The sequence below is a fragment of the Medicago sativa genome, chromosome 6, assembly GCF_051527215.1.
Source record: "Medicago sativa cultivar Bolivia chromosome 6, Bolivia_mono, whole genome shotgun sequence".
Classification (NCBI taxonomy): Eukaryota; Viridiplantae; Streptophyta; class Magnoliopsida; order Fabales; family Fabaceae; genus Medicago; species Medicago sativa.
Genome location: NC_140754.1, coordinates 84,337,530 through 84,360,701, shown reverse-complemented (window position 1 = coordinate 84,360,701; position 23,172 = coordinate 84,337,530). Strand labels below are relative to the sequence as shown.

At 30.3% G+C, this 23,172-nt stretch overlaps 1 long non-coding RNA gene, 1 other non-coding gene and 1 pseudogene across 3 annotated transcripts; 1 reads left to right on the top strand and 2 right to left on the bottom strand.

Moving 5' to 3' along the window:
- The first annotated feature begins 8,815 nt into the window (after positions 1-8,815).
- LOC146917536 (uncharacterized) lies at positions 8,816-10,764 on the top strand (annotated as a pseudogene). The gene is made up of 4 exons (XR_015014181.1): positions 8,816-8,913; positions 9,939-10,020; positions 10,130-10,250; positions 10,338-10,764. The product of XR_015014181.1 is annotated as an uncharacterized LOC146917536 (transcript).
- A 3,131-nt stretch (positions 10,765-13,895) lies between these two features.
- Positions 13,896-13,969, bottom strand: TRNAV-AAC (transfer RNA valine (anticodon AAC)). The gene has a single exon. It is a non-coding gene; the product is annotated as a tRNA-Val (tRNA).
- A 5,796-nt stretch (positions 13,970-19,765) lies between these two features.
- LOC146917534 (uncharacterized) lies at positions 19,766-20,489 on the bottom strand. The gene is made up of 3 exons (XR_015015676.1): positions 20,160-20,489; positions 19,985-20,072; positions 19,766-19,902 (listed from the first exon to the last, which is right to left on the bottom strand). It is a non-coding gene; the product is annotated as an uncharacterized LOC146917534 (long non-coding RNA).
- Positions 20,490-23,172: the final 2,683 nt, after the last annotated feature.

Genomic DNA, 23,172 nt, shown 5'->3' with positions numbered 1-23,172 from the left:
TGAACCGATATATAACATAGAATTTAAAAGCGCATAAAACACTTAAGAATTTCTTACTAAGTTGATATCTTAGAAATTTTAAAGTCTTAAAAGTTTGTTTTGTTTTGTAATTGTTTACACCTCTGATTGTATATCAAGTGTAAGAAAACTCTTTAATTTGTAAACTCTTAGAAGTCTCTTTCAGTTGTGATTGAGCATTTGCAAATCTCTTGCTTGTGTGCTTGATCATAGGAAGTTTCTTGATTGTGTCCTTGAGCATTTGTGATTATAGTGAAAATCTCTTGAAAGTGGAAGGGGACTGAACTACTCCTAGCTTGTATGAGCAACCAGTATAATAGACGTGTGTCTGCTTCTCTCTCTCTCTCTCTCTCTCTCTCTCTCTCTCTCTCTCTCTCTCTCTCTCTCTCTCTCTCTCTATGCTTGTTTTACACCATTGTTATCAGACTTTGAGTCAGACTGTGAACATCTTCAGACTTTGACCATTGCTAAAACACTTAGAAAAACTTAAAAAAAGCCAACATAATTCAACCCCTTCTTGTGTTTTTCTCACCTTAATAATCATCAAATGCGATCCAATTTCCCTTTGTCTTCTCCAAAACCCTAATCCCTAAATTTGTGTTTCCATCGAGCCATGTAGCCCACTATTATTTGGGTTGGACTCAATTTTTATATCCCATGAATAAAGTGGGCCGACCCTCTCTGGCCCATTTATATGAACTGGCCCACCGAGCCAAAGCGGACTGGGCTGTGTAACATCCCGCTTTTCGGCAATAAGAATATTACCAGTCGAACGTGCCAGAGGGTTAATGTTATGGAAAGTAAGTATGACGGGAAATGTTTATTACGTGATGTCAGCTAAATACGAGTTAAGTATCAGTGTCGGATTAAACATGTTTAAGATGAAGGGCATTTTAGTACTTTCACACAAGGGAGTATATAAGTGATTTTTGGACAAAATCTTCATAATTTTGGGATGTTTCTCTCTCTAGGTTTTGGGAAAATTTCTCTCCTCCTTCTCTCTAGAACCCATCGCCTCTCTCCCTCTCAAATTCACAAACTCTCTCAAGGATCCTTTGGTTGGTGATGAAGCAAGCATCATGATCTTCTTCTTCTTCTTCTCCTTCAAGAAACAACTAGAAGCTTGGATTGATTGTTAAGCTAAGGATCATGGATGAAGCAAGAGTTAGGGTTTGATCTTTGGAAGCTTGGAACTTGAAGCAAATACAAGAATCTTGTTAGGTGAGTTCTTAGATAGCTTAATCACCTTTGGGTTGTGTGAAGCTCATGTAAGAGAACTTGTTATTGAAAGGTTAAACCCCTCGAGATCATTAACAAGGGAAAGGAATTTATTATTAATTGTTATTTATTTGTTTTGTAATATTATTAATTGTTATTTATTTGTTTTGCAATATTTAACATTTATATCCATATAACATGTCATCTGTTATACCCTAATTTTGGACCTAAAAATACCAGCTCCATTCATCTTTCCTGCATTTTAAGTCATTTGATATGTCTCTGATCAATTGCATCTTTCTCTGCATCTTATTTCAATATTATTTGCGAAATTCATGAAAAAAGGGTATTTTAGTCATTTCCTGTATCCAAACTCAGTTTAGTCCTTTAAAAAAGAAAAAAATTGTTGTTTGAGTCTGTTCAGTTGGTTTGAATAAGTCCTACTCCAATTTCATGTCAAAATCCATTTCAAAAATTGCATTTGAAGTTATTTTGAGTCAGTTTAGCCCCTAGGGGCATTTTAGTCTTTTCATGTGTCAAAGCTCTGTTTAATTTCTAAAAATTGTCTCTGAGTCTTTTAATTTCATTTGTATAAACTCTTGCCTGGATTCTCTGTTAAAAACCCACTTTAAAATTGCATCTGAGTCATTTTGAGTCGTTTTAGTCCCTAGGGGCGTTTTAGTCATTTCACATGAAATTTTGGCAAAGAGAGGTTACTTTGAAGTACCTCATTTAAGTAATTGGTTCGTTTTAGTCCGTTTTGTCATTTTTAATCGTTTCACTTTACGTTTTTTCCAATTTACCAATTTTATTCCAATATTTATTTTCATTTTAGTCCCCAAACTTTTAGAAATTGCACTTTGGTCCTTTTGAGTCATTTTTTTTTTCTTTTAAGGTTTTTATCTTTTAGTCCTTTAAGTCAACTCTCGTTTTAAAGTCCTTTTAGGTCAAACTTTTTTTTGAAGTCCTTTTTTGGGTCAATTGCAGTCCAGTCATCTAATTTCATCAAATTGCAGATTAGTCCTTGTAATTTTTAATTTTTGCAGGAAGGTTCTTAGGCCAAGTTCAGTCCAAAACAGGTCCAAAATTCCAAGTCCAGAATCAGTTAAGGTCCAGAATACGTGGCAAACCCTTATTGGCTCACAAATACACTTGTCAAGCTATAAAAGGTCCCAATCATCACAATCCCATTCAGATTGCGCCAACACATCAAAAAAATCAGAAACAGATCATCATTTTCTCTCTCTATTCTGTTACGATCAAAAAGCCAGAAATAACAAGAACATGAAGAACACAGAAGAACATTCATAGAACCCTAACTTTCCCGGATCACAAATTGAACGAAATTGTAGAGAATTTCGTGAAGTTCTCAGAGATTCAGAACTGAATCTTCATCATCGAACTGAAATCACTGCAATTCCAGCACGAATTCGTTACGAAATTAACAAATTCGTACGATCACAGCGAGAAGTGAGAAGAAGAGAGAATCGAAGCAAGTTCTGAACCAGTGAAGAAGAAAGGGAAGAGAATAACTGATTTATTTTCAGTTCAAGACTTACCAGAAGCTTGCGTGGATCTTTTTGTTCGAATCTCCGAATCAAAATCAGGTAAACATATAAAACCTTCTCGTTTTCCACCCTAAATCATCATCGAAGGCTTGAAATTGAAAATAAACGGTGAATCAAAGTGAAAACTTCGAAAAGATTCGAAAAGTTTGAAACGAAACCCTAAAAATGTAAAATCACGAAAGTTCACCGTTTATTCTTCAAATCAGAGTTCAAATTCGTCATCAGCATAGAAAATAGGTCAAGTTAGGGTTTAGTTCCAAGAAGATTAGAAATTTTTTTTGAAACCCTAGAACGTAAGATTCGAACGTAGATCTATTCGAATTTAAGCCTCGTTTCAAAAAACTAGTTCCAGAATCATAAAGAGGAGGTTCAGATGAACACAATGATGTAAAAAAGTTTCAGAAAACGTTCAGGTGTGGTGGCGCCGCCGGCGAACCACCACACCTCCGCCGTTGTGTTCATCGGAGAAGATGAAGAGAGAGATTGCAGAGCATCTCTCTCTAAAACGTTGTAGTGAGAGAAAGGGAAGAAGGAAATGAACTGGACCGGTTGTTTTGTGTTTATATAAACACATGAACCGGTCTGGTTCAGTTTGGTTCATTCCTTTTCTCAATCCACATCGTTGGATCTTTGGTTCGCCACGTGTATGATCCAGATGTCTTGCTTCCATGTGCCTGAACCACCTTATGGTGTGCTGCGTATTTGTGACCGTTTGATCTAGGGTTTGGGGATCTTGGATCAATCCAACGTGCCCGATACGTTTGGATAGTCCAGGATCCGTTTTCCCTTTGGGCCTGGGTCTTTATTTTCGTTTCCTTTGATTTGTTGCTATTTTGCATGCTGTTTCTTGCTATTTGCACCCTTACTTGTCCAAAACTCTTCATAAAAATTCCTAAAAAATCCCTATGAGTTTTTGATCTTTTTCTTGGTACTTTTGTGGTGCTGTGATGTGTTAAATCTTGATAAAAAAATATGTGTGGTATTTTCTTATTAATTGTTACTATTTTAGTTGGAATTTGTGAAGTTTTATATGTTCTCGAGCTATAAAAAACCCCTTTAAAAATTCTAGAGAAATTCATGTATGTTTCTTGTTATTTTTGTGATATTTCTATGCATTTTGTTCACTGAAAATTTTGTCAAAAAATATTAATACATTTTCTTGCATTATTTCTTGATTTTATGTGAAAAACCCTCAAAAATTGCTCAAATTCCATTCTATGCTTTTGATGACTATTTGGTGTACATGTTATATGATTCTATGAATTTTTAGCTACTGTTTGTACATAATTGTGTTGCTTGTGTGTGAGTCTTGGTTAGTTAATTGCTTTGTTTTACAAGTTACATTTGGGCATAAATAATGCATATATGTCTAAATTCACCTTAAAAATGTCAAGCCCATCATATTGCCCTAATTCTCACTTTAAGACTTGATTCTAAACCTTTGGAAAATGTATGAGAATGTGAGGATTTTAGGCAATAGGATTCTTACATTTTGTGGGGGAATTTCAGTCATATTTTGCACTTGCTTTGGCTTTATTTTGTGTTAGTTTCCATACTTTTACCATAGTATCCCTTGCCTTATTTCCCTTTATATTATCATATGCTACTAACCATTTTCTTGTGTTTCATATCTCATACATTCCATAAGTATATTCCCTCATTCAACCTTAGCTCCATCTCTTGCACTTTAATTCCTATGCTAAGACTTAGAAATTTTGCAATTTCCTTTATGTCTAAATTCTTGCAAGACCATAGAATGTATCTAGGCCAATGATGTAAAGGACAATGGACTCTAATGATGTACACCGACACAAGCACCGACACATGCACACACATCACATAGATATCTTTAGATGTATGCTTAGGATATACATGTTTAGATGTATGTTTAGGATTGTATGTTTAGATGTATGCCTAGGATTTACACTTAGAAAAATCATTTTCCAAAAAAATATGAACAATATCACTCAAATCACTTTCTAAATAAACCTTGGGATCAAGATCCCATTGATTTTCCTTTCATTTTCTTAATAAGAATTTTAATGAATTTTAATCATACTTAGGCCTTTTTCCAAAATCACTAATCAAACCCCACTTTTTTCTTAAATCTCAATGCTCATGAAGCCTCTCAATCTCCATTTTTCAAAATTCCATTTTCAAACTTAAAATCAACCAACAAAAACAAAAACATTTTTGGAAGAGAACTGCGGTGGATTTGATCCCTTAAAAGGGTACGTAGGCAAGGAATCAAAATTCCTTCAATTCAATTAAAATAAAAATTCAAACACTTCCTTCCCCCTCCAATTCTTCACTTAGAAAACTCTTAGGTTTAAATAAACGCTTTCAAGTAGCATTTAAAAATAAAGCGCGCGCGTAGAAAATAAAGACGGTTCCTATAGGATACTATAGTCGTTATGGGTGCCTAACACCTTCCCATAGCGGAAACAACTCCCGGACCTCGATTCTCAAGGGTTTTGCTTATTTTTTCCCTTCCCAAGAAAAAATGAGATATCACCGGTTAAAAAGGTTCAAACGTAATCAATGTTTGACACCCGAAAACCAAGATAAAACATCATCAGTTTAATATTTTTTTTGGTAGTGGCCTTGGTAGTGGCCGAGGTTTGAACCTCGGACCTTTCATATTTTATGCATTGTCCCAACCAACTGAGCTACGCTCAGGAGGACAGTTTAATATAATAATTCATGGTTAATGCAAAATTACGGTCAAACTTTTTTTTTTATTATATAAAATTGGAAGGATGGAGTATTAAATTGTGATAATTATTTTCCTATTTTTTTCATAATACATAGTTTGAAATTTACTAGTATTTATATATAAAAAATATATATATCATTAATTAGGTCAAATATATTTTTTGGTATAATATTATTATTAGAAGTTAATAAATATTTCCATTCATTCAATTTGATACTACCAAAAAAAAATATAAACAAAAGAAGAAGAAGAAATATCAATAAATAAAATGGGAAATAATCAAGTGCAAATTGTTTAGGAAGGGTACACCTAGTCTTGGAGAAATAGCACGTATGAAGAGCTTATCACCTTTCAAATTACGAAATTGTCTTTAAACTTTTATCGTGTCAAATTTTTATTTGCTAACTACAATCACTCTTCATTTGCATTTGCTTTCATATGCACAAGGAAGTATAAAATCAACTTAAGAAAACCAAATCTACCCTGTTGAACACAATGTCAGAAAATAAGCGCTCTGAGGAGACCAGGAAAGAGATAAACAACTTGCAAGAGCAACCCAAATATGAAATTGGTAAGCATTTTTTCTTCCTTCTTAATCTTATCTCAATAATATAATTGTTGCTTCTTGTATTTTCTTATGCACTCCCATCATTTGTTTCATAAATGATTGTTGTTTATTTATATATATTTATTATCTTGCATATTTGTTTCAAGTAGAATCAGATCAAATGCATCCATCTGATAATGAAGAAGGAAATGAAGAAAAAGAAGAATATGGTGAAGATGATGATGAAGAAGAACAGGAAGATGAAGCAGATGATGGAGCTGAAGAAAAAGAGAAAGCTGAAAAAGTAGAGTATGTCAATCCGATTTCTCATATATTCTCTCATATACTATATCATTTAGTATTTTATTCATCAATCATTTATTCCCCCCTTGAAAATTTTATGTGGATTTTAATTACTTCATCTAATTTTAAATATAAGCAACAAAAATACATATATTTAGTTTAAATTTGGATCAAATACATTGACATACTTAAGATCTAATTAAGGATGTATGTGTATCTTTGTATGTTGGTTTCTCAGAGGCAGTTGAGAGTGTCACTACGGTTTTCACTTGATCATGCTTAATTTTTTGGTTGTGCGTGGATTTTGTTTAATTAGATTATAATTACATCATAGCAAGGTCCAAGGCATCAACATGCATTTCTATGAATTATTTGCTACTCTTTCTCAATATATTCTTAGATAGGTGTTTAGTATGATTTTATCTTGACTTAAATATCACTTGGTCCTTAACACATTTTTGAAGTTCAATTTGATATAATAACATTAAAATCTTTAAAATGAGTCAGTTTGGTCCTTTAAGGGTTGTCTGTTAACACAAGTTATTCATTTATGCGAAAAATGACTTACTTCCTCCGGTCACATTTATAAGCAAATATTGTTTTTTTTCAAGTTCATTAAATAATTACGTATCTGGACTATAATATAGTTCAGATGCTTCAATTATTTAATGAATCTGGGAAGGGAATAATTGTAAAATTACTAAATTTTGGTTTAATTTTTTTTTCTTGCAATTATAATACAAAATCATTTATTAAATTAATGTAATCAATTTTGTTTGATACTTCATTTATGAATAATTGTTATCAATTCTAGTCTTGCAAATAGCAAAGTATGAAAAAAAATTATCAAGTAAAATTTGTATATATTTAGAGGCCTAAGGAAATGTCTTCAAGGCCTTTCCCGTGAACCGACCCTAATTAAACATATTTAGATACTCACTTCTAGCTCGGCAATATAAGCTGATGGTTACTCCCACCGTTCAGTAGCACAACCATTTACAAGTTTGAATCAAATCTATAACAACACGACAACAAACAACATTGGATATAATGAACAAGAATAACCTTTTCGATATAAAAAACAACTAAAAAAGGAACATTACTTTGGTGAGGTCACACCATCCGACTATCATTGTCAGAAAGATTTTTGAGATCAGGACCCAACCCTTTAATTAACCATCGATTTTGATATCATTGTTGGTTCATGAGGGGAGAATTGGGGATCATCACATAGGGTTAAGACCAACCATACAAGTAAGTTGGACACCATATCTTAACTCAAAACATTAGGACATTGAGTTTATGCATATTCTCATTTATATGTTGTTCAAAATATACTTTTATATACAACTATCGTGTATTTACCTGGCGTTGCCTGGATTAGACATATAATTTAGGATGCCCAAAATTCTTTATGCACGGCATTCTAAAATAAAATTCATCACAGATTGGTATAGAATGAATATCTTAATTGGTGCACACGAATATAAATAAATAAATCATATTTTAAGCACCTATAAATCAATATATGCAGAGACAGATGAAATTGTCTGGATTCAGCAAAATTATTAACACATATATAATAAAATAATCATTTTTTAAGTACTATGACTTGCAGAAATCCATACCGTTATTAAATTAGTAAAATTATACAATTGTAATATTACTTAAATAAAAAATTGAGTAGATTACACTTCCCTCCCTTCTTAAGTTAAAATATACACTCTCCTCCCCTCTTATTTAAAACATATTAGAAAACTTTTCATTCCCTTCCCCTAAGAGAAGCTTGAATTACATTCTTCTTCCCTCTTATGTTAAAATCTACACTTTACTCCTGCAATATATTTTTTTTATTTCTAATAATCTAGCAAATAAATAAAAATCTAACACACTTTGGAAAAAACTACTCATTATATTTTTAATTTATTTTTAATACTTATGTAGCATAAATATCTCAACAAACTACTCATTATATTTTAAAATTTTCTAATCATCAATAGTACCAATCAATGGAGAAATTCACATATATTGTGTTTATCTTCTCCATTTTGGGTTATTCTTTTGTATATGGATTGAGTATGCTTTGTGCTGGGTCAATATCTAGTAATCTCTTTGTTGTTTCAAAAACAAAGAACCACCTCTCTAAAGTAGGCATGTTTACCTCCAATTTATTTATATTTTCAATTCACCTAATAAAAAAAGAGAGTATAGATCAAATATATACCTCATAAAGTTTTTTAAAAAATTCTAGCATTTTTAGATTTTAGTTTAAAATGTCCAAACAATATTTCTACTGTTTCTGAATATGCATTTTTCCAGTTTTTGTATACTCTCTATCACATTTGTTATTATGCAAGTCTTCAATGTCCTTGTTAGCAATTTAAAACAAATAGAAGTTTAAGAAAATGAAAAGTGAAAATATTTTCATAATGTAACGGATCCAACATTCTAACGTTTGTGAATTTCTCTATTGGTGCTTATTTGCAGATATGTGAGCAGAGATTTATCAAACATACATGAGGTTGAGTGCCCTATTTGCTTTGGTATGTAATTTATAATTAATGCTAGATTTCCTTATTTATTACTGCAAATATGAGTAATTTTACTAAAAAAAATTGTTCTAATGAGAAAATGTAACAATATATGATCAAATGAAATGGTCAAAATGTTGAACAAAACAATTTAATATTAATGTATGAGGAAACCTACGGTAATATTTAGATTATATATATGAAATTGTGTTGTAATAATTACACATAACTTTGCATAAAGAGTAATAGATTTTTGTTATTGAATTGGTAAATTCCATTCATAAATAACTTATGTTTTAAGGCTAGCTTCATAATATATATCTTTGAGAAAGAAAGTCTTTCTTAGAAAAATGCTTTGTTTGTCAAAAAAAAAAATGCTTTATTTAAAATTAGAGGTACAGTAGGGTACTTAAAGGTGGAACTCGATAAACTCTAGATACACTTTTATTCACGTCCTAGTTAAATAATAGATATAATTATACACATTTCTTGTTTTTATTCGTAAGATATCTCTAAATAATTCTATATTCATATAAATTTTAAATTGTTAATAATACTTCTCTCTCTTTTAATTTAAAATTTCCTTCTTCACGTGGGGTCCTGCTCTCATTTTGTGCAAATCTATCTTTAGTGTTAAGATTTTATCTTCATGTCCTATTTATAGGTACAAGTAGATAATCTAGTAGACACATTTCTAGTTGTTTCCTTAATTATTTTTTTAAGAAGCTAGATGTTTCCTAATAATACACACTTTTACATACACTCCACACTTTTCTATAGTTAATTAAAGTACTTCTATATTTTTCAATAGATTTATCTAAATAATTTGAAACTCGTCTAAATTTCAAATTACTTATAACAATTCACAACTTCTTTGAATTAATGGGATTTATGGATGAAAATCACAACATAAAATAGCTTTTTATATAGTTTCCGTCTGCAACATATATGATATATATGTATAAATGTTCTTATGCACATGAAATTTTTATTGCATTGACAACTAAAGGTGATGGTTGATTTCATTATATGTGTAGGTATCATACGAAAAACAAAAACTATAATAGAATGCTTGCATCGTTTCTGCGGAGAGTGCATAGAGAAGTGCATCCGCTCTGGGTTTGTCCTTAAACTTCCACCATCTTTACTTATCAATAGTTTACATATTTTTAGTTTGAATTGTATTGATTTCTTTGGCTGTTATATGTTTTCTTGTAATTTATTGCAGTAAAAATGAATGTCCTATTTGCCGCACACATTGTCCTACCCAACTCTCACTGAGAGATGATCCAAATTATGATGAATTGATTGCTTTGTTGTATCCAGATATTGACAAGTTTGAGGAAAAGGTAAGATATACACATTTATTTCATTTTACATAACCAAAATATTATATCTTAATGAAAAACTAATCAATAAGGTTATGTTCGACATAGGAATTGGATTTGCTTAAAGAAGAGTTTCCCCAGCTACCTATAGTTGAAAAACCAGAGGAAGTTATTGATCGCGAAGAAGAAGAAGATTTTGTAGAAGAAGATTTTGTTGAAGAAGATTTTGTTGTTCGAACATTTGTGTTTGCTTTACCTGCTTTTCATCATATGAATGATGAAAATGATTTTGCTGAAGAACCACTTGTTGATGATGATGATAATGTCGCTGAAGAACTTGTTGTTGAAGAGGAAGATAGTGATGATAATAGTAGCAACTCAACATAGTGCCCCAATGATATGAACCTTTAAGGAACACTCTATCCAACTTTCAAGAGATGGAAATTAGTTTTAAGAATAACTAATGAGATTTGGGTGCATGATGCCCACTTGGTTTGTTTTATTTGATTTAAATTATGACAAACTCTTAAGTTTATTTTTGTTGTGAGTATTTTGATTATGTATGGAGCATGGGATCCTCATTATTTATGTGTTTCCCAAACCAAGTTCCCCTTTGTTTGGAGTGTTTTTGTTGAAATAAAAGTGGATTGAATTTCATGCTTAAAGATGGATCCCAATAAAGCTTGTAAGGATGGAAGACAAAATTAAACAATTTTTGGTTGTAAAACCTATACTATTGTTAAAGAAGTGCAGGTATCAGACCACGATTTAAAAGATTATGCATTGATATGGTGGGATTGAATCATCAAAGAAAGAATAAGGTATGGAGAGCCATCCATTGAAACTTGGGAGAAAATAACAATAATGATGAGAAGGCATTATTCACATTCTTATCATCTTAGAGAACTCCACAAAAATAAAATTAAGAAATTAACAGAAAGGGATAGGAAAGATGAATTAGATGAAAAAGAAAGAAAAGAATGAGGAATTGAGAGAAAAAGTGAAAAGAATGAACAATTAAGAGAAAAATAAAAGTAAAGTCAAGAAGAAGAAGTTAGTAAATTTGTTAAACATGCACATGGATAGTTACACGTAGACTTAATCTCATCTTCATAGAAACTTTTACTCTCACCTTTTTCTATGTGAACGTTTTTCTTTCTCTGAAATCTTCTATACACAAGGATAAACTTTAATAAAGAGTAATACCTCAAATTCGTCCTTGAATTTTCAAAAATCAACCAAATTCGTCCCCAAATTTTGCGAAATATCTATTTAGTCCCTAAATTTTACAGACGTCCATCAAAATGGTCCCTCTGTCCAAAAGCTCTGTTAGTGGTGATGATGTGTCCTCTTGCATGTTGTGTTGTCATGTACACGTGTCAACAAGGCAGTCACGTGTACAAGGACTAATTTGATGGAAATGGTAAAATTCCAGTTTTAACTTTTTCAGTGTCATTTTTTCAGTGTTTCCAATTATACCTCTCTATAACTGAGACCGAAATAGGGATCGATTTGAGACTTATTGTCATAATATAAGGACTAATTTGATGGATATTGTTATAATTTAAAGGCTGATGTGATTGATTTTAGGGTATTCAGATAGTGGGTACATGAGATATGGCATGAGATGACCAGTGATTTCAAATGACATGCATAAACAAACACCACTAAGGGGTCCTGTTCCACAAAATCCAACTGCTCCTGGAGTTATTAGAGTTCCAAATCCAAATTACAGGTCATCCGCTTCTACTCAACCCCAATACATGGAGTTTATCCCAACCCCAGGATTTCCAAAGCAGTGATGCTTGTTTAAATTATGCTTTTGGACTAGTTTAAATATGCTTTTTGGACTTGTTTAATTTATGCTTTTTGGATATGTAATGACTTAAGAACATCAAATGACTTGATGGCTATGTAATGTTCTTTTTTTGGCTATGTAATGACTTAAGAACATCAAATGTATGACTTATGATGGTATGCAAATGTCTGTCTTTTTAGAATCAAAGTGTCTGTCTTTTACTTTTTACTTTGTTCAGCAAATGTATGCACCAAGGATCACAGTGATATATGTTGTGAAAATTCAATGACTTATTTGATGGTATTTTCACTAATTTGAGAGATGGATAGACACACAATAGAAGGACCAATTTGATGGAAAGATTTTGACAGAAGGGTTGAATTCATTCATTGACAACCTCTTTTCATTACAACATTACACAGACTTGGCACAATACAATAACATTTTAAACAACTCAATCAAACATATTACTCCTATCAATATCTTAATCAACCTAAGCTCACTTCCTACACAATCAACTTTATCCATCAACCTTGCCCTTTAAACCTCTTCTATGCCACTATCTTTTGGCTTCTCTATCAACCTTGCATTTCTTCCATGACCAGCACCATTGTTTTTAAAATAGCCTAGTTCTTCAGCTTCATCAACCCACACAAAAAATTTACAATTTTCATCATCATCCTATACAATCAAAAAACAAAATCAGTACAATTTAAACAAACCATTCACACATCACATAACCTTTGTTAAACAAACCTTTGGCAGAGGGCAGACATAGAAAAGCCTTCCTAGGATATTGACAGTGTTGGCTTTTCTTACCGCACATATTCTAGGACACCAACATTGAAGCACTCTCACATCGCCATTGTACATAGAGCTTGAAGATGAAGACCAACTGTTGTAGCTGTTTTTGCCCATACACCCACCACCCACCATTTCTGAACACCAAATCTTCAACAATAACCACTGATTTTTGGATTTCGAATTGAATCAAAAAAATTAGGGTTTTAAGTTTTTTGAATTGGGGAAGAACTTTGTCATCAATTCATGGAAGAAATTTTGGGAATTTTGAACTCTAGGTGACAAATTATAACATTAGGGTTCCAAATTTATATATTTGGGGAAGAAAGAGCCGCTCATGAGAAAGAGACGTTGGGGGAAAAAGATACGTCGGGAATTTTGCAATTTTTTGAAAATCAATCAATTTGGTCGTTGCTAATTTCACTATTTTCAGCCAAATTAATCCCTGCTTGCGTGACATTTGACGTGGTAAGCCTTGTAAGCAGTTAACGGTACACGTCACCTCCGTTAACAAGCCAACTTAACGGATGGACTGATTTGATTGACATTTTGAAAATTCAGGGACTAAATAGATATTTCGTAAAATTTGGGCACGAATTTGGCTGATTTTTGAAAATTCAAGGACGAAGTTGAGGTATTACTCCTTTAATAAACTAGAAATAGAACACATATTTGTATCATTTTATTTTAAATAATATAAAAAAAAAACTTAAAACAAACACACTCTTCTTAAAAAAAAAAAACTTAAAACAAACACACTTCTTGCAATGATTTCAGTCGGTAACAACTTGTTCATTATTCAGTAGAAATTAAATTATGAATTAACTGATTGTTTGTAAGATGTTATGAATTTGAACAAATATAAATCCAACTAAAAATATAAAATTTAGTACTTGTTTAACTTTTATAATTCTTGGTATAAGATGTTTTATTAATTAATTTAGTACTTGTTTAACTTTTATTAATTCTTGATATAAACATAACTTTACAAAAATAGAGCTTCATTCCCAATCTTTATACTAGCTGAACCTGGAATCTATAAAACCGTTAAAAAAATCCAAAAAGAATGGCTTCGCCCGGGTTCGAACCGGAGACCTTCAGTGTGTTAGACTGACGTGATAACCAACTACACCACGAAACCTTGCTGTCTGTTTGTCCACGTTTTTAAAACACATCTATGATAAAAAACTGTTGATAGGAATGTTAATTTTTTTTGACAGTTTTGAAGGAATGTTTAAAACTCTGTGATAAAACTTTACTGTATATATATTCTGTTTAACTTTAGGAATTTGTCTAAGCAATTATCGATTTTAAAAAAGAAGAATGTTACTCATTATACATTCCTCTTTAATTGTTAGATTTTTTTTTAAAGAAAAGTTTGATTTTATTATTAGTTTTTGACAAGTAATTAACATGTCATTTTCAAATTTTAAAGTTATATTAACTATTTCATTTTGTCCAAGAGAACAAACGTCTGAACAAAAGCAATGAAAAGTATATTTAAAATTTGTTAATTCCTAAAATCTATTTATTCATTAGTACAAAAATATATGTATAATCAAGAGGTGTATAAGCAAATACAATCATATATGGGTTGCTGGTTGGTTTGCACCTCAGATTTTTAAATGATAGAAAATTGCTCTTCTCTCGTACAAAATGGCCAAAATATCTCCGCGTGAGTTAACTCACGCTTGATAAGTTGGAATATAACCTACATGAGTTAACTCACGCTAGGATATAACCTACATGAGTTAACTCACGCTAGGTTATAACATGCGTGAGTTAGCTAATGTGGGTAGCGAAAGTGACTTTTGTCACGTTGGGTTTAACACCTGCATTCACGCGAGGGTATTTTAGTCAGTTTGTATGGGAGTTAGTGTTTTTTGTTCAGCTTTTTATTTTGAAAGGAAATCTTATCCGGCTAGGCAAAGGTTATATGAATTATGAATGTTCATCATATCGGAAAATTCTTAGATAGTCATAAATATATCGGAAAATTCTTAGATAGTCATAAATACAAATTCAAATCATTTAGACACAGACAACCATACACATTAACCAATGTTTTCAATTATAATAACAATAAATTGATTTTTTTTATCTTTTTATTTATTTCCATTTGTATGTGTGCCTAAACCAATTATATTTGTGGTTGTAACCATATAAAAATTGCTCCATCATATCATATCATATGTGTGCCTAAACCAATTATATTTGTGGTTGTAATCATATAAAAATTGCTCCATCATATCATATCATATATATAATATATTTTTTGCGGTCATCCAAAATCACAGTTGTGTAGGAGTGAGTGAGAGTGTGAGCTGAACCACACTCCTATAGAGAGTAATTTTGGAGCTCATTTTTTTTTTAGCTAAAATGAGTGTTAATTATGGTGTGATTTTATGCGTTTCATGATGTGATTTTATGCGTTTCATGAAGCTCCATTACTATACACATCTCTTCTTCACAAGTAAACTTGGTCACGGTCCCAAATCAAAATGATTTAGACACATGATAAAAAAATAATTAAAGAGTAAACCATCAAATTAGTCTCCTTCTTTGTACCAAATTTTTAAATTGGTCACTGACTCTATTAATAACTTAAAATGGTCTATGTCTTTGTCAAATATTTCTCAAATTGGTCTCTGACTCTCTTAATTGTTTTGTATTTTGGGTGTTAATGGATCAATATCTTTTGAATATTATTTAGTGGTTAAAGACATAATGCATTTTGGATCTTATTTGTTACGTTAATGGCTTAAAATACAAAACAACTAATAGGGTCGGGTACCAATCTAAGAAACGTTTGACAAAGACAGAGACCATTTTGAGTTATTAATAGAGTCATGGATCAATTTGAGAATTTGATACAAAGGCAGGTACCAATTTAGTGATTTACTCAATCAATAATAAATGATATATATATTATTGAAATACTTAATTTATATGTATTTGTCTATCTTTACACCCAAATCATGTATAGTCGTGATTGTGCCTAAACAAATGTTGATAATCTTCTACATCCGTTCCTAAAGCATCTTGAAAAATATTTCTGGTCCATTTTTACTTTTCCAAACATTTTGAAATTATTTAAATTTAACTTCATGATTAACTATATAATTATTAGGAAACTTAGTCAATTATTATAAGCAAAATAGTTCATAAATTTTAACTTTACAATGATTAAACTGAAAATTTAGTCAATTATAATTAACTAGAAATGTTTGGAAAAATTTTATTTAGTAAAGTAAATTGTCATTTGAAACTCTCTAAATTTAACTCAGACAAAATAGTTCATAAATTTCTATTATTTTGACAATTCTCCAAATTAATTGTCCAAACAAAGGAATTTATCTTGAAGTTTTAAATTCCCCATACCTTAAAAGGGTGTGGTTATGGTGCATAAGAAGATCCTTATGCACCGTGCATAATTGTTTTCTACACCCAACATAATTGTTTTCTACACCTCAAGTGAAAGCTTAATTCTAATAAGTAGAGGTGTCAATAGAGCCCCAAATTTCAAAGCCCACTTAAAAAAGCTCCCACCAAGCCCACTAAATTAAAGCCCCATATTATAATTTTTTTCTTAACAATTTATTTATGCAAAATAGTTTATTCGAAATAGTTTATATGCAAAACAACTTATTAGAATGATTTTTTAAAAACCGCTTATTCAAAACAACTTATTTATGCAAAACAGCTTATTCCGATCTCATTTTAAAAAGCAACTTATTCAAAACAGCTTATTTATGCAAAACAGCTTATTTGAAACAACTTATTAGGATCACTTTTTTTAAAACCGCTTATTCAAAAAAACTTATTTATGCAAAACAACTTATTTGTGCAAAACAGCTTGTTTATACAAAACAACTTATTCCGATTTCATTTTAAAAAACAACTTATACAAAACAACTTATTTATGCAAAACAACATATTTATGCAAAACAACTTATTCAAAACAGCTTATTTATGCAAAACAGCTTATTCGAAACAACTTATTTATACAAAACAGCTTATTTGTGCAAAACAGCTTATTTATACAAAACAGCTTATTCCGATTTCATTTTAAAAAACAACTTATTTATGCAAAACAACATATTTATGCAAAACAACTTATTCAAAACAACTTATTTATGCAAAACAGCTTATTCGAAACAACTTATTTACACAAAATAGCTTATTAGTGCAAAACAGCTTATTCAAAACAACTTATTTATACAAAACAACTTATTTGTGCGAAACAGCTTATTCAAAACAGCTTATTTATACAAAACAACTTATTCCGATTTCATTTTAAAAAACAACTTATTCAAAACAACTTATTTATGCAAAACAACATATTTATGCAAAACAACTTATTCAAAACAACTTATTTATGCAAAACAGCTTATTCGAAACAACTTATTTATACAAAATAGCTTATTTGTGCAAAACAACTTATTCAAAACAACTTATTTATACAAAACAACTTATTTATACAAAACAGCTTATTCCGATTTCATTTTAAAAAACAACTTATTCAAAACAACTTATATATGCAAAACAACATATTTATGCAAAACAACTTATTCAAAACAGCTTATTTATGCAAAACAGCTTATTCAAAACAACTTATTTATACAAACTTGCTTATTTGTGCAAAACAGCTTATTCAAAACAACTTATTTATACAAAACAGCTTATTTGTGCAAAACAACTTATTCAAAACAGCTTATTTATACAAAACAACTTATTCCGATTTCATTTTAAAAAATAACTTATTCAAAACAACTTATTTATGCAAAACAACATATTTATGCAAAAACAACTTATTCAAAACAGCTTATTTATGCAAAACAGCTTATTCTAAACAACTTATTTATACAAAATAGCTTATTTGTGCAAAACAGCTTAATCAAAACAACTTATTTATACAAAACAGCTTATTTGTGCAAAACAACTTATTTATACAAAACAGCTTATTCCGATTTCATTTTAAAAAACAACTTATTCAAAACAACTTATATATGTAAAACAACATATTTACGCAAAACAACTTATTCAAAACAGCTTATTTATGCAAAACAGCTTATTCGAAACAACTTATTTATACAAAATAGCTTATTTGTGCAAAACAGCTTATTCAAAACAACTTATTTATACAAAACAACTTATTTGTGCAAAACAGCTTATTTATACAAAACAGCTTATTCCGATTTCATTTTAAAAAAACAACTTATTCAAAACAACTTATATATGCAAAACAACATATTTATGCAAAACAACTTATTCAAAACAGCTTATTTATGCAAAACAGCTTATTCGAAACAACTTATTTATACAAAATAGCTTATTTGTGCAAAACAGCTTATTCAAAACAACTTATTTATACAAAACAGCTTATTTGTGCAAAACAGCTTATTCAAAACAGCTTATTTATACAAAACAGCTTATTCGAAACAACTTATTTGTATAAAATAGCTTATTTGTGCAAAACAGCTTATTCAAAACAACTTATTTATACAAAACAACTTGTTTGTGCAAAACAGCTATTTTGCACAAAATAAGCTGTTTTGAATAAGCTTTTTATGAGTTAGAGAGAGAAATGAGTATGGATTATGAGTTTCTTTACTGGAACGTTGTTTAACATGTTATACACTGAAATTATTACTGAAACCATAATTATGGTTTAATGGTTTTGATAATCATGTATGTGAAACCAAGATAAATGTGTAATGATTTTTAATGAAATTATTATTGTTAGATGGTTTTGAATAATGATTAAGATGTTATACACTGAAATTATTACTGAAACCATAATTATGGTTTAATGGTTTTGATAGTCTTCTATGAGAAACCAAAATAATTGTCTAATGGTTTTGCTATGGCTATGGTTTCTGTGAGTTGGTTTCAAAACCATTTTGCTGTGGAAATGGTTTCCGTGAGTTGTACTCCAAAACCATTTTGCAGTGAAAATGGTTTCCGTGAGTTAGACTCCAAAACCATTTTGCAGTGAAAATGGTTTCCGTGAGTAATGCTAACACCAGATCCGAACCGGATTGATCATAAACAACACAATTCGTCACAACATTCTCAATAATTCATCAAATCCGAATTCCAGCTTATACCAACAGATTTCACATCGAATCATTTCCCAATTCCAGTGAAAATGGTTTTGTAATAAAAAATTTGTGATAAACATTTAAATCATTATTAAGTAACCACTTAATAGTACACACTTATAACCTAATGTGAATTAATCAATAAGTAACCACTTTTTTGTAAAGCCTCGTCATCTCTCTTTTATTTCTTACGTTGTAAAACGAATTTCTGACTTTGTCTAAATATAATCGAGCTTTAATGGTTTTAATAGACTTGTATGTGAAAGAAAAATAATTGTCAAATGCTAAATAAAATAAAAGAATAGTGAAAATTATTATTGACAAATGATTTTAAATAAAAACTATTACTGAAACCATAAGTGTGGTTTAATGGTTTTGATAGTGTTCTACACGAAACCAAACTAATTGTTTAATGGTTTTGCTATGGGTATGGTTTCTGTGAGTTGTACTCAAAACCATTTTGCTGTGGAAATGGTTTATGTGAGTTGTACTCCAAAACCATTAGATGTACTTAATGGTTTTCTTTGATCCAACATGGTGCATATCACAATCAAAAATAAAAAACAAATGGAATTTTCTTACCATAACAGAACATTTTCAAAACCATCAGTTTCAGGCACCAACTTTGAATTCTTAGCAACAGAATCACAATTCTCAGAAAAATTCCCAATTTGATTTCGACAATTTCTCAAACCAAGTCCATCATCAATTTTCCCAAATTCAAATCAATCCCTAATCCCTCCAACTCATTACTCCCAATTCTCCTCCTCTTCAACGTCGTCCTTTCACAATCAACGTCGTCCTTTTTCTTCCAAATGTAAAGGAACTTGAAAATCTCCAGCAAACTTCATCACCAAACCAATCAAACCCATCATCTATATGTAACCAAAATTGAAAATCATAGCAAGATTCGAATTCAAACACAAAATCATCGGTAGTAACAGTTGACAAATTCCTGAAAGGATGGGACCTGAGAATTGAACCAAAACAAGTGAATGAAATAAAAGTGAAGAAAATATGAATTTCAATCAAAACAGAACACAGTAACATACCTTTGATTTTCTCAATGCGTCTCTTGATTTCTTGTGAACAAGCTTCACAATACATGTGAACTTTCAGAATCACTATCATAACCTTAGGCTGCACCATATAATAAAATAAAAATGATAAAAATGATCCATCACAGATTCAGATAAATTTAAAAAGAAAAAAAAATAATTAATTAACCTCTTCAGCTTTCTTTTCTTCCTCTGGCTTAGGTTTCTCTTTCTCTTCAATTTTTTTCTCTTGTTCTGAAGGTGGTTTTGGGATCGGAGAAAGAAGCTCAACTTGTCTATGACTCTTCCTCTGAACTCTTTCAAGAACCTTCAATGGATCCGCTTTTTCTCCTTTAACAACAACCTTGTGAGATTTGCAATCAGTAACCACATCTTCATAATTATAAATCTACACGATTTCACGCATAGCGTTCCGCAATTCAAAATTGAAATCTCTACAAATTCACAATCACGCAAACTTGTCACGAATTACAATACACACATACCTCAGAAGAATAGGGACGATCTGCAATTCCGTTTGGGATCGGCGACCTAGGAATCGAATAAGTTGTTTGTGCAAAAAAGCTTATTTTGTGCAAAATAGCTTATTTTGTGCAAAATAGCTGTTTTGCACAAATAAGCTGTTTTGTATAAATAAGTTGTTTTGAATAAGCTGTTTTGCACAAATAAGCTATTTTGTATAAATAAGTTGTTTCGAATAAGCAGTTTTGTATAAATAAGCTGTTTTGAATAAGCTGTTTTGCACAAATACGCTGTTTTGTATAAATAAGTTGTTTCGAATAAGCTGTTTTGCATAAATAAACTGTTTTGAATAAGTTGTTTTGCATAAATATGTTGTTTTGCATAAATAAGTTGTTTTGAATAAGTTGTTTTTAAAATGAAATTGGAATAAGCTGTTTTGTATAAATAAGCTGTTTTGAATAAGCTGTTTTGCACAAATAAGCTGTTTTGTATAAATAAGTTGTTTCGAATAAGCTGTTTTGCATAAATAAGCTGTTTTGAATAAGTTGTTTTTGAATAAATATGTTGTTTTGCATAAATAAGTTGTTTTGAATAAGTTGTTTTTTAAAATGAAATCGGAATAAATTGTTTTGTATAAATAAGCTGTTTTGAATAAGCTGTTTTGTATAAATAAGTTGTTTTGAATAAGTTGTTTTTCACAAATAAGCTATTTTGTATAAATAAGTTGTTTCGAATAAGCTGTTTTGCATAAATAAGCTGTTTTGAATAAGTTGTTTTGCATAAATATGTTGTTTTGCATAAATAAGTTGTTTTGAATAAGTTGTTTTTTAAAATGAAATCGGAATAAGCTGTTTTGTATAAATAAGCTGTTTTGAATAAGCTGTTTTGAACAAATAAGCTGTTTTGCATAAATAAGCTGTTTTGAATAAGCGGTTTTAAAAAAAGTGATCCTAATAAGTTGTTTCGAATAAGCTGTTTTGCATAAATAAGCTATTTTGAATAAGTTGGTTTTTAAAATTAATCGGAATAAGCTGTTTTGTATAAATAAGTTGTTTTGAATAAGCTGTTTTGCACAAATAAGCTGTTTTGTATAAATAAGTTGTTTTGAATAAGCTGTTTAGCACAAATAAGCTCTTTTGTATAAATAAGTTGTTTCAAATAAGCTGTTTTGCATAAATAAGCTGTTTTGAATAAGTTGTTTTGCATAAATATGTTGTTTTGCATAAATAAGTTGTTTTGAATAAGTTGTTTTTTAAAATGAAATCGGAATAAGTTGTTTTGTATAAATAAGCTGTTTTGAATAAGCTGTTTTGCACAAATAAGCTATTTTGTATAAATAAGTTGTTTTGAATAAGTTGTTTTGCACAAATAAGCTATTTTGTATAAATAAGTTGTTTCGAATAAGCTGTTTTGCATAAATAAGCTGTTTTGAATAAGTTGTTTTGCATAAATATGTTGTTTTGCATAAATAAGTTGTTTTGAATAAGTTGTTTTTTAAAATGAAATCGGAATAAGCTGTTTTGTATAAATAAGCTGTTTTGAATAAGCTGTTTTGAACAAATAAGCTGTTTTGCATAAATAAGCTGTTTTGAATAAGCGGTTTTAAAAAAAGTGATCCTAATAAGTTGTTTCGAATAAGCTGTTTTGCATAAATAAGCTGTTTTGAATAAGTTGTTTTGCATAAATATGTTGTTTTGCATAAAGAAGTTGTTTTGAATAAGTTGTTTTTTAAAATGAAATCGGAATAAGCTGTTTTGTATAAATAAGTTGTTTTGAATAAGCTGTTTTGAACAAATAAGCTGTTTTGCATAAATAAGCGGTTTTAAAAAAAGTGATCCTAATAAGTTGTTTCGAATAAGCTGTTTTGCATAAATAAGCTATTTTGAATAAGTTGGTTTTTAAAATTAATCGGAATAAGCTGTTTTGCATAAATAAGTTGTTTTGAATAAGCGGTTTTTTAAAAATCATTCTAATAAGTTGTTTTGCATAAATAAACTATTTCGAATAAGCTATTTTGCATAAATAAATTGTTAAGAAAAAAATTATAATATGGGGCTTTATTAGGCCCACAAATAAATAGATTTTATAGTGGACCCAAATAATTCTTTTCACTTGGGGTGTAGAAAACAATTATGTTGGGTGTAGAAAGCAATTATGCATGGTGCATAAGGATCTCCTTATGCATAATAACTTTTGCCACCTTAAAACATTCCTCATCCAGACAAACCACCGCTCAAAATATTTTTTCATCCAAACACACTCTTACGATATTGAGCTAAAATATGATGTCAATATTTTTTATGTGCTTGCACTTGACATAATGTGATATTCCCTCACTTAGACTCCACTCATAATCCAACATCCATCATATCAAATTTTCCTGTAATCATTTGCCTATGTTGGAACTTAGAATCAAATCAGCTGCTGTCACATGACCGGGTGATTGAGTGAGGAGAGAAAAGCTGAAAATTAAAAATGAAGAGATTATGAAAAATAATCTCTTCCTACTGTAAAATAATCAAACATGACAACTAATGTGGATCAAAATCGTATTCTTTTCCTTTGTTTTCTGTTATTAAATTTGGAACATTCAACTGTTTAAAATTTTAACTCAAATAAGTTGAGCTATCTAACCTCTTTAGTTTTCTATGCTTTAATTTTTTGTTTTTCCTAAATAAAACACTTATTTTAATATGGTGAAAATATGTTTAAGTGGTTTG